Here is a 12,291-nt window from a genome sequence, read left to right on the forward strand (position 1 = left end):
AACCCTGGTCACAGGCCAGGTCGCTCCCCCACCGCGTCAGCACCACCCTTGCTGCCCCCTTGCTGCCTCTACCTTCCCGCCGTTTTTTCTCCCGCCTCCCGCTCCCGCCGCTGCCTTCCCTGCGGCCTCACCCCCATGCCTGATTGGACCCCGCTTCCCTCCCACCTGCTCCTCCCTCCCTCGCCCCTTCTTAATGGAGGCCACAGCGCGGCTGCGCACCAAAGGCAAGCCCGTCTGCGCCCGTCCGTGCCTGGACCGCGCCCAGTGCCGGAACCCCTGGCCCCTGCCGAAGCCAAGCTGCCTGACTGAGATACGACTCCGCTGCCCTCAACGCACTCAACACCGGACGACCACCCGCCTGCTACCAAGCCACCCCGAAGCGCACCCATGGACCCTTCACCTGCCAAGCCTGCAAATTTACCTTCCTCCGTACCTGCACCCCACCCACCAAACACAGCAACAACAACAACAACCGCCTCAAGTGCATCTTGCTCAATACCCGCTCCGTCCACAAACTCTGGGAACTCCTCAACTAAGTATGGGCGGAAAATCCATTTCGCTCGCGGATTTTGCGGATTTTCAGTAAATTCGCAATCCGCGAGATTCGCGAATCTCTCGCAAAATCCACAAATCCGCGAGCAGCGGATTTTATGGCTTGCTCGCACTGTTCGCGTGAGTTCGCGGCTTCCCAGTACAACTTCGCGCCTCGCAGATAAGCGCTAAATTGCAGAAATACGATCTTAGCAAAACTGAAACTACTTACCAGGTTCAAAAGTTCAGGCTCATCATTAGTAGCCATTTCCTGTAGTGCTTCCTGAGGGGCCCCTCCAGAGTTCAGTTGCCTACTTGGAACTATTATGTGACCCTGCTCTGAACCTCAGAATAGTTACACATATGCCACAAAGGTCCTGAATTACAGCTAAGGGAGACAAGCAGGAGCCAGGCTGGAAGTTCAAATCCATTAATCAACCCCTAATTCATTATTGTCAGTTGGGGCAGGGCAGGTGTTGTAACTAATTTTGCAACAATGAAAGCACTAAGCAAGTGCAAAAGATCACTAATCAGGAAGCACTAAGGAAGCAGGTGCCAGCTAAAAAAATATTCTGTGACACATTAATCAGCCCCAAATTAATTCAGGTCACTTGAGGCAGGGAAGGTGTGCTTTGCTTTGCCACAATAATGTACACTGACTGGACAACCAGAGGGTGCTGTGATGAAACAGAGGGTGGCATGGGTGGGCCAGAGGGTGGCATGAGTAGTCAGAGAGTGGCAGTGGTGACAGAGAGTGGCAGTGATGAAGAAGAGTGTCCCAAACAGGCTGGACACGTAGAAAACAACAAGTTCGCAAAACTTGCGACCCGACAGGTAAGTTCGCGTTTGCGAAATTGTACAAACCCCTCGCGAACTGGCAGAAACCCGCGCGAACACAAAAAAAAAAATCCGCAAATTCACGAGAATTCGCGGATTTTGCGGATTGTGAGTTCGCAAATCCGCAAAATTCGCGAACGCGAGGTTCGCAAAATTCGCCCATGCTTATCCTCAACACAACAGCTCCAGATGGCGCCTTCCTCACGGAAACCTGGATGAACGCCTCCTCGGCCCATAACATCGCCATAGCCATCCCGGATGGCTACAAAATCACCCGGAAGGACTGCATCAACAAAACCGGAGGAGGAGTCGCCATCATCTACAGGAACACCATCAGCATCCTAGCCTCTCCAGAGTACATCCTCCTAGGGGACCGGAACTTCCACCTGGAAAAAAGCGACGACAACAACACCACCACCCTGCTCGACAACCTCGCCAACCTCGGACTCAAGCAACTGGTGGACACGCCCACCCACCTCGCCGGCCACACACTCGACCCCATCTTTTCAGCCAGCAACCACGTCTCCTTCAGCCACTCCTCCGGACTACACTGGACTGACCACAGCTGCATCCACTTCACCTTCTAAAAGACCACCTCCCACCACCAGACACCACAGATCCCCCGCAGATGCTGGAGCAAAGTCACCACAGACCAACTGACCGCATTGCTGAGCCAGAACCCACCTGCCGACACCCCCAACACCAACGACGCAGCGCACAACCTCGCACAGTGGATCACAAACTGCGCCGATGACCTCGCCCCTCTGAAGAAACCCCCCCTCAGGCAAGACTAGCAACAGAAAAACCGCATGGTTCACAGACGCCCTCAAAATCGCAAAGAAATCGTGCAGAACCCTCGAAAAAGCATGGCACCACAAGCGGACACAAGAAAACATGACAGCCCTCAAGAGCGCCACCTGCGAATACCACCAGATGATCCGCACCACCAAAAGGACATCATTCAAAGAGCGGCTGGACAACAACGCCCACAACAGCAAGGAACTCTTCAGCATCGCCAAAGAGCTCTCCAATCCCAGCACCAGCAACAACGACATCTCACTGTCACAAGACCTCTGCAACTCCCTTGCCACATTCTTCCACCGCAAGATCACAGACATACACGACAGCTTTGGACCCCAGACCCCGCCCCCAACCACCAAACTAACGACCCCCACCTCTAGCCTCAACACATGGACCCCCATCAGCACCGAAGACACCACCTGCATCATGAACAGCATCCACTCCGGCTCCCCCTCCGACCCATGCCCTCATCATATCTTCAACAAAGCCGACACCATCATCGAACCCCTCCTCTGGAATGTCATAAACAACTCCCTCACGTCAGCCACATTCCCTGAAAGCTGGAAACACGCAGAAATCAACGCCCTACTGAAGAAACCAACAGCGGACCCCAAAGACCCCCTTCCCGGCTAAAGTCAACGAGAAGACTGTCAACAAACAGCTGACAGCATTCCTCGAAGAAAACAACTCGCTCGACCCATCTCAGTCCGGATTCTGAGCCAACCACAGCACCGAGACCACCCTCATCGCAGCCACCGATGACATCAGGACCCTGATGGACAACAAGAGACAGCCGCCCTCATCCTCTTTGACCTCTCGGCAGCCTTTGACACCGTCTGCCACTGCACCCTAATAACCGGCCTCTACAACACTGGGATCCAAGGAAAGGCCCTAGTCTGGATCATATTGTTCCTCTCCAACAGAACCCAGAGAGTCTGCCTCCCACCCTTCCGCTCCGAGGTCTCCAAGATCATCTGCGGCGTACCCCAGGGCTCCTCACTCAGCCCTACCCTCTTCAACATCTACATGAGCCCCCTCGCCGCCATCGCACGCAAGCACAACATCAACATCAACATCATCTCTGTCGCCGATGACACCCAACTGATACTCTCCCCCACCAAAGACCCCCTCACCGCCAAAGCCAACTTCCAGGACGGAATGAAAGATGTCACAGAATGGATGAAGCTTAGCCGTCTGAAGCTCAACTTGGACAAGACAGAAGTCCTCATCCTCGGACAATCCCCATCCGCCTGGGACGACTCCTGGTGGCTAACGACGCTGTGCACCGCACCAATACCCACGGACCACGCACGCAACCTGGGATTCATCCTTGACTCCTCCCTCACGATGACCAAGCAAGTCAACGCAGTCTCGTCCTCATGTTTCAACACCTTGCGCATGCTCCGAAAGATGTTCCGGTGGATCCCCACCGAAAACCAGAAAGACGGTCACCCAGGCCCTCGTCACCAGCCAGCTGGACTACGGAAATGCCCTGTACGCAGGAATTACAGCCAAACTTCAGAAACGCCTTCAACGCATACAGACCACCTCCTCACGACTCATCCTCGACATCCCTCGCCGGATCACTGACATAATATAGAATGACAAAATATAGACTTACCAAAATATAGACACCAAAATATAGAATGCCAAAATATCGAATTCCTATCTACAAACAGGTAAGTACAAAAATACCGAATCCAAAATATAGTCTATAAAAAATATAGTCAGTCAAAATATCGATTTTTTTTAAATGTCTTAAAAGTAATTTAAAATGAATGAAATAATAAATATAATTAACTTAACTAAAACATACTTAAAAAATACTCAAATAACCTTCAAATTAAGATATGATTAATTTAAGTTATTAATAAAAAATGTACAATATTTTACCGTAGGATAGCAGGAGGGTAACATTTAATATTACCACTCCAGTGAGTGCAACAGTAGGGAAAGCGTTGGGTAGCGTAGGGGTAAAAAATACTATTCCCACTCCAGTGAGTGCAACAGTAGGGAAAGCGTTGGATAGCGTAGGGGTAAAAAATACTATTCCCACTCCAGAGAGTGCAACAGTAGGGAAAGCGTTGGATAGCGTAGGGGTAAAAATTACTATTCCCAATCAAGAGAGTGCAACAGTAGGGAAAGCGTTGGATAGCGTAGGGGTAAAAAATACTATTCCCACTCCAGTGAGTGCAACAGTAGGGAAAACGTTGGATAGCGTAAGGGTAAAAATTACTATTCCCACTCCAGAGAGTGCAACAGTAGGGAAAGCGTTGGATAGCGGGAGAGTAAAAAATACTATTCCCACTCCAGTGAGTGCAACAGTAGGGAAAGCGTTGGATAGCGTAGGGGTAAAAAATGCTATTCCCACTCCAGAAAGTGCAACAGTAGGGAATGTGTTGGATAGCGTAGGGGTAAAAATTAATATTCCCACTCCAGAGAGTGCAACAGTAGGGAAAGCGTTGGATAGCGTAGGGGTAAAAAATACTATTCCCACTCCAGTGAGTGCAACAGTAGGGAAAGCGTTGGCTAGCGGGAGGGTGAAAATCACTATTCCCACTCCAGTGAGTTTAACAGTAGAGAAAGTAATGATTTAATATATTATTAAAAATAAATTAAATATCAATCCCAATAAAACATTAATTGAAATTAATAACCAATTTAATATTATGTAATAATTATTTAGAAATACAACTACATATTAGTTATTACAAATTAATAACCTATTCATAATTATTTAACAACGAATTAATTTTCAATAACAAAAACTAATTAATAATACAAATTAATACCAATTAAAAATTAACAGTAAAGTAATTATCAATACACAAAAAGTATTTTTAACATGTAATTAATTACAATTACATTACTTCCCACCCTATTCCCCTATAAACCCACATCCCACTACAGAAAATACATTAATACAATTATCATAATTATCAAATATTTAATTAATACAAAATAAAAAGTAATTGCCAATTATTAGAAATTAATTACCAATTAAAAATTAATTAACAATAAATTTAAAATCAATACCAATGAATGAAAAAAATGATTTACTTAATTACAATTAAATTACTTCCCACCCAATTCCCCTATAAACCCACAACCCGCTACAGAAAATGAATTTAGAAAATTAACATAATTAACAATTATTCAATTAATACAAATTAATTGGCAATTAATAAAAATTAATTACCAATCAAAAAATAACAATAAATTCAAAATGAATACCAATAAATAAATAAAAATATTTAATTAATTACAATTAAATTACTTCCCACCCTATTCCCCTATAAACCCACAACCCGCTACAGAACTAAAAAGCTAAATTTAAATAGCATAAAATGTATTACTTAAAATACATTAAACATACATTACAAACATTAATATACACTTTTCACACATATACTAACATACAAAACACTTTTAAAAAATTGATATTATTAAAAAATCGATATATTTAATGCCTATATTGTATACTTCGATATTTTGACTTCTATATTTTGAAAATCGATGTTACTTACCTTAAATTCGATATTTTTAACCACTATATTTTGTCCATTCGATATTTTGTCCATTCTATATTTTTACTTCAATATTATGTCCATTCTATATTTTGGAATCAATATTATGACTGTTTACCCCCTCGCCACAGCCACATATCTGCCCACCTGAGAAACCTGCACTGGCTCCTTGTCAGCAAGAGGATCACGTTCAGGCTGCTCACCCATGCACACAAAGCGCTCCACGACTCGGGCCCGAATACCTCAACAACCGCCTGTCGTTCTACACTCCCACCCGCCAGCTCCGCTCCACCAGCTTCACCCTCGCCACCGTCCCTCGGATTCGCAGAACCACCACCGGAGGAAGATCGTTCTCCTACCTGGCAGCCAAGAAATGGAACTCCCTGCCCACACACCTACGACTGACCGAGGACCATCTCACCTTCAGGAAACACCTCAAGACCTGGCTATTCGAGCAGTAGCGGCAACCCCCCACTCCCTTCAGCGCCTTGAGACCCTCACGGGTGAGTAGTGCGCTTTACAAATTGATTGATAGATTGATTGATTGACAGGAGTCACAGCTCCACCACGGTACCGAATTTTAACATAACGACAAAGCTGCAAACCCCTATGGGAGTTCAAATACCTATTCCCAATAATACTAGTATTTCTTTTAAGAAAATACCACTTCTAAACATAGTACTCATTTGGGAAAACTCTATTTTCAAGTATATAACATTTATTTAACATTCCACTCTATATTTTAAAACTAGAGTTTACTTTGAAGTCTTCCCCCATAGTGTTTCATCTTAGTTTCCATAGCAACTATTTGTGCAACAAGCAACTGTACCAGTAGGTAAAAAGTTCACCATATTTTTAAATGCAGCACACTAGCTTCCAAATCCAAATTACAGGTTTGCTTGACTTTTGCAAAATAGTACCTTATGCAGTCGACTGTACCTTTCAAACTTTTCCCCACAGCCAATCAGAAAGACACTTGTTTTCCAAGGTAATATGCAACCTACTTTCAAGTACACAATGCTTATGAACAGCCAATGACTTATCTGCTTTTTGTTAAACAACCTTACGTCCACCATGTTAGATACCTCTCATTATGGATGTATGACGGTACAACGCGTACCGTCACAACGCATCCCTTTACACCGCATCCCTTACAACGCAAGTCGTTACCACGAGTTGCGTTAGGGGCGCCGATTTCGAATAGTATAATTTGCTATTCTAACACCAGTCCCCGTGGACCCTAGGGAAGGTGTTGGGATAGTAAATTTACTAATTTTAATCCTTTAGCGCCCTCCAGCGCAAGTCGTGGTAACGACTTGCTTTGTAACGGCCGCGTGGTAAAGGTACCGTGTGGTAAAAACTTCGTGGTAAAGGATGTTTACCCTCATTATACAAACTGACTTACTCAGCTACAGACATATTTTTATACCTCACTCACATTTTCAGAATGCTTTCAGTATGGATTGTAGGGCACAGCTATATTTTCTGGGGCAAAAGGTATGCTGAACACAGAGGTATTGAGAAAGACCTGGGTTTGCATAATATGGAAATTAAATAGTTTGTGCAGAGAAGATTAAAGTGGCACCAATTGATGCCTTTGGCTGTAACCTTTTTGCATCTACAACCCCCTGACCTCATGATTGTGCACTGTGGTGGCAATGACCTATGCCCACTGTTTGGGGTAGGATTGGACATCCTAATAAACAATACCTTTGCACAACTGATGTTTCTTTTCCCTCACACTGTCTTTGTATACTCCATAATAAGCCAAAAGCAGAAATGGAAGAGGTCAAATAAATTCTGTTTACAGATTGACAAAGACAGGAAGCATGTCAATAAATGTATTTCTGCTTACTTCAGTTTGTTACAATCTACATTTTGACATGCATGACATCTACAGAAGTGATGGAGTTCACTTTAGAGATGAAGGGAAAAGAGTGTTTCTCAGCTTCCTCAAGCTCTGCATCCACACTTACATATAGCTGCAACAAAGTCATAATTAACACAACCGCTCTTCTTAAAGCAATCCTATAAACTAACAGTGAAATGTATAAATTTTGTAATGCATATACTCTTTATAAATAATTGCCTGATTCACCAACCCATCGCTAATCCACAAAACAAAAGCACAAATTCAATGAATAGCAACACATTTCACTTTTTTGAATATATTTTTCAATTTAAAGATTTTAAAATGCTTTCCAAGTCTGTCAATTTGAATGTGAGTATGTGCTTCACTCTTAGTAGCTCTGTAATGAACTTTAAAACTCTAACAATGGCTGTAGAATTAGTTGATGTTTATTTATTCATTTAAGGTAGATCTGTGACACCGCCACAATGTTACACTGGGGGCCAAACTGAGCACCATGATGGAATCGTGATTCCTACACTGAAGGAAAAAAATATTATTATTATTAATGCCCCCTTCTGAGTGCCAATTTTTGCCCCGTGGACCTGCCTTTCATATTCTTTTTTTACACATGAACAAAGAGGGGCCACATGGCCTCCCATACTTGGGCAATTTTTGGCCCCTGGGACACCATCCTAGGGGCATGCCCTTTATTTATTTTTTAATATTAACAGAGGAGGGTTGTGTGGCCCTCCTACTCAGGCCTATTTTGCTCCAGAGAACCCCATCCCCTGGGGTATGCCTTTACCCATTTATTATTATATAATTTTTTTAAAGAAGAGGGGCCTAGTGGCCTACCTCCCCATACCTATTTCAGCCCCAGGGTCCCCATCCCCTGGGCCAGGCCGCACAATTTATTTTTGAAATGGGGAGCTATTATGGAGGCCCCCTCCCCAAGCCTTTATGCCCTGGGACCCCATCCATTGGGACCTTTGCTGGTTCAAGGGGAGGAGCATGCAGCCCCCCTTACTCAACCTTCTAGAACCCGGGGACTCAATTCCCAGAGGCCTTTTTATGAGGTAGTGGCCACTCCAGGGACTTTATTATCCTGGGGCACCATACCATGGAGCAAAAACAACCATCTCTAGTGGTAGGGCACACAGCCCCTTCCTCAAGCCCCTATGGGCCCTGGGGGAACCCGTCCTATGGGGCTTTCTTTCTTTAATAGGGGATCCAGCAAGCAGACCCCCACCCTGAATCTATACTGCCCTGGGGACCCGATCACATGTGATCTGATCTGAACACAAGTCGGTGCCCACCCAGGGCATCCACTAAACAATTTGTTGGGAGCCGTGTACGGAGCCAGCATGGGTGCTTAGGGACCTGGTAATGCTCCTACATGACAGGAGTAGCTATTTCTGCTTGCTCCCATGAGTGGGAGCAATTTGAATTTTCCTGCTTGCAAGCAGGAAAACAAAAGTCTGCTCTACCCTGCAGGTTCATTTTGAAAGTCCCCTCTGGGAGGGAAAACACTTTCCCTGCCAGTACTCCTGTGGTAAAGGAAACCACTGTGTCTCAGGGTGGGCTTCCTGGGACACTTTGTAAGAGATGACACCAGGTGGTGGGGTCACTGGGTCCTGTTAACGGTCGAGGAGCAGGGTCATGTGCTCATTCCCTATACTTTAATTTTGGCCCCAAGGGATGAGGTCCCAGGCCGATTGCTGGCTCAGGGAGAAGGAGCCCTATGTCTCCTCCCCATCAAAATACATTTATGTCACTGGGGTTGGCATCCCTGGGGCCTCTACAGGCTTGAGCAGGGGTACCTCATGCTCCCAACTTTTATAAAAAATTGGCCCCTGGGTTGAAGTCACCCAGGCCAAAAATACCCTAGGTTGGGGGGGCTCCATACCTTCTTCCCTTATATTTAAAACTCAGTTGTGGGAAATGGGCTCCTCGAGGACTCTCACAAGATAGCCAATCAGACTGCTTGCTCCCACTGGAGAAAATGGGATGAAGGGAAAAAAGCCCCCTAGGCGAATCACAGCACTCTATTTAAAAAAAATAGGTTAAAAAACCACTGTACACATTTACATCAAATCCCAAAAAGAATGTTTTATGGGCCAAGATCTAGGTCCCAGCCAAATTTGGTCAAATTCCATTTATGCATTTTGTGATTTGGTTTAAATTAGAGGTGCGCGGAATTTGCGTAATCGCGTTACCCAAATCACTGCGAAACAGTAAACAATCTCCGCAAACATGCAGAAATTCTGCGAACACTTGGAATTGCTTGTTCGCGATGCTTTTTTACTGTTCGCAATCATTGTTTGCGTTCTCGGGGGAAAATATCCTGCGAACACACATTTGAGAACGCAAACAAGCAAAAAATGTTGCGAACTTGCGGAATGCAGAATTTTGGGCAATTTCGTGTTCTCCGCGGAAAGGGAAATTACCTAAAATCCTCAAATTCCGCAAGTGGAACGGAATTTACGGCCCAGGCCTAGTTTAAATACATTCAGTAGTTTTTGACCAAATAAGGCTCAAACACTTTGTATATTTCACACTATGAAAGACATCCAGATCCACAGATCACTTGGAGAGATCTGATCGGCTATCACCAATGATGCTGCAGCAGCCATCTTAGGACTCAGAACTCAGTCTCAAGTCCTAAAAAAAAGCAAAAGAAAAATCCCTTGGGCCAAGTAAGGGATAGCCTGACCTACTAGACATTGTGGTGGTTGGAGAGGATACGCCAGCCTGCGGTAATTTCTTTTTAAAGAAGTGCCTTTGTAAAAAAAAATCCCTCTGAAGATGACTCAAGAAGGTGGATGATTTGAAGAGCGAGCTGTATGAGTTCCAGCATCAGAATACCGATCAACAAGATTGTATTGTGGAGATCCAAGATTTCGGCATGGCAGTCCATATATATTTCATCCTCTGCATGAGAGTGATTTGTTTGCACGTTCATGTGCAGTAAACCCTATCTTAAAAACAGGAGTTCATCTTCAAAATATTTCTACAAAAGTGTTCATGGAAAAATTTGAAGAAAGAGATGAAAATTTAGAAACTCAGGTAATCAATTTGATGGCCTGCCAACGTGGCACCAACGAATATTGGTATCGACGTCATGGTGAACTTAAATACATGTTAGGAATACTAGGTGTACTTACATGATTTCTAATACTTAGGGGCTTATTACGATGGTGGACAGACTTGAGTCCGCCATCAGACTTGAGTCTGCCATCGATGCAGGGACAGGGACCGAGGTTTCACCGGCATCGTAATCGGCCCCTTCGCTGTGTCGAATATGTGTGGGATGATTTACTTGAATTCCTTCAAGAAGCCAATTGAAATTTAAACAAACATTGAACTCAAGACAGCTGGAGAACTCTGTTCAGATCCTGTAAATGTCTGCAGATATTTTAACCATAAGTTTCAAGCTATGATGTTAATTACCTGCAATAAAAGCGTTCCACTGCACGGGAGGTAACTGATTTATTTTGGCGAAAAGAGTACAAAGCCAGAGGTGCTTCTCATATACACATGGTATTATGGATAAAGAATGCACCAAAATTTGGAACTGATAGTGATGAAACTGTTTTGTCTTTCATTGAAGAGTATGTTACATGCACCATTCCAACAGAAGGAGGACAAACCATCATGAGACAACACATTTTAGGGTTTCAAAGTTATATATGTGAGAAATACTGCAGACGGAAATATAAAAGTAAAGAAACATTTTAAGGAAATGTTGTTCTGTATTCCTATAATTTCCAAAGCAAGAGTAAAAAGTTTTTTCCAGCAGTAAGACATACAATAACTCGAAAATATTCCAAGAATACATTCAATGTAAGAAGAACAGAAGCTGCGAAGTACATTAATGACTAACATCCAGTCATTTTAAAAATGTGGAAATAAACATGGATATTCAGTTTGTTGCAGACAATTAATTACTGTTGCTCATCATGTCACATCATATATTACAAAATCACAAAGGTCAGAGATGAAAGAAATGTGGGAAGAAATTTCTGCAGAAAATAGTCTTAGCAAGAAGGTGTACAGCTTCAGCTTAAAACTTATTTCCAATAGAGAGATAGGATCTTACAAATGTTCAGATTGCTTAACTCAGCCAGTTTGTATTCAAAGTCAAAAGGAATCATTTGGATAAGTCTAGGTCTAGCCTCCACATGAAATATTGAAGTCATAACAAGAAAACCAATACTTAGCACAGTATGACCCAGAAAGTACTGATATTGTCAAAACTAATATGTTGGATACATACTATCCCAAAAGTATTTCACAACTTGAAAACCTATGTCTGTATGACATACTTCTACAATACAGATTTAAAAAGAATGTTAGAGAAAATTTAAAAGAAGAAAAATATGCAGTAACTGAATGTGATTGATGTTTAGTGATACATGTGAAAGGGAATCTTATTAACTACAGAAAACTAAGTTGTGAAACTGCAATTAAGAGAGATTTTTACTGTTTAGAACTTCTGCAACTTTTCAAGCCATAGCGTAGTGAAACAGAATTACTTGAAGATTTTGACTGTTATAAAGATTCTTTTAATGCAACTAAAGACAGCATTCAGTTTATCCAACTTACTTACAAATGTTAACTGATGAGATTGAACAAGAAGAAACTATTGCAACTTAAATAGCTACAGAAAGTTCACAAAGCAGTCAAAGTTCTGATCCAATGACTAAAGATCCACCGAGACAACCAATTAATGGAAAAGGAGCA

The sequence above is a fragment of the Lissotriton vulgaris genome, unplaced genomic scaffold (assembly GCF_964263255.1).
Source record: "Lissotriton vulgaris unplaced genomic scaffold, aLisVul1.2 SCAFFOLD_657, whole genome shotgun sequence".
NCBI classification, from domain to species: Eukaryota; Metazoa; Chordata; class Amphibia; order Caudata; family Salamandridae; genus Lissotriton; species Lissotriton vulgaris.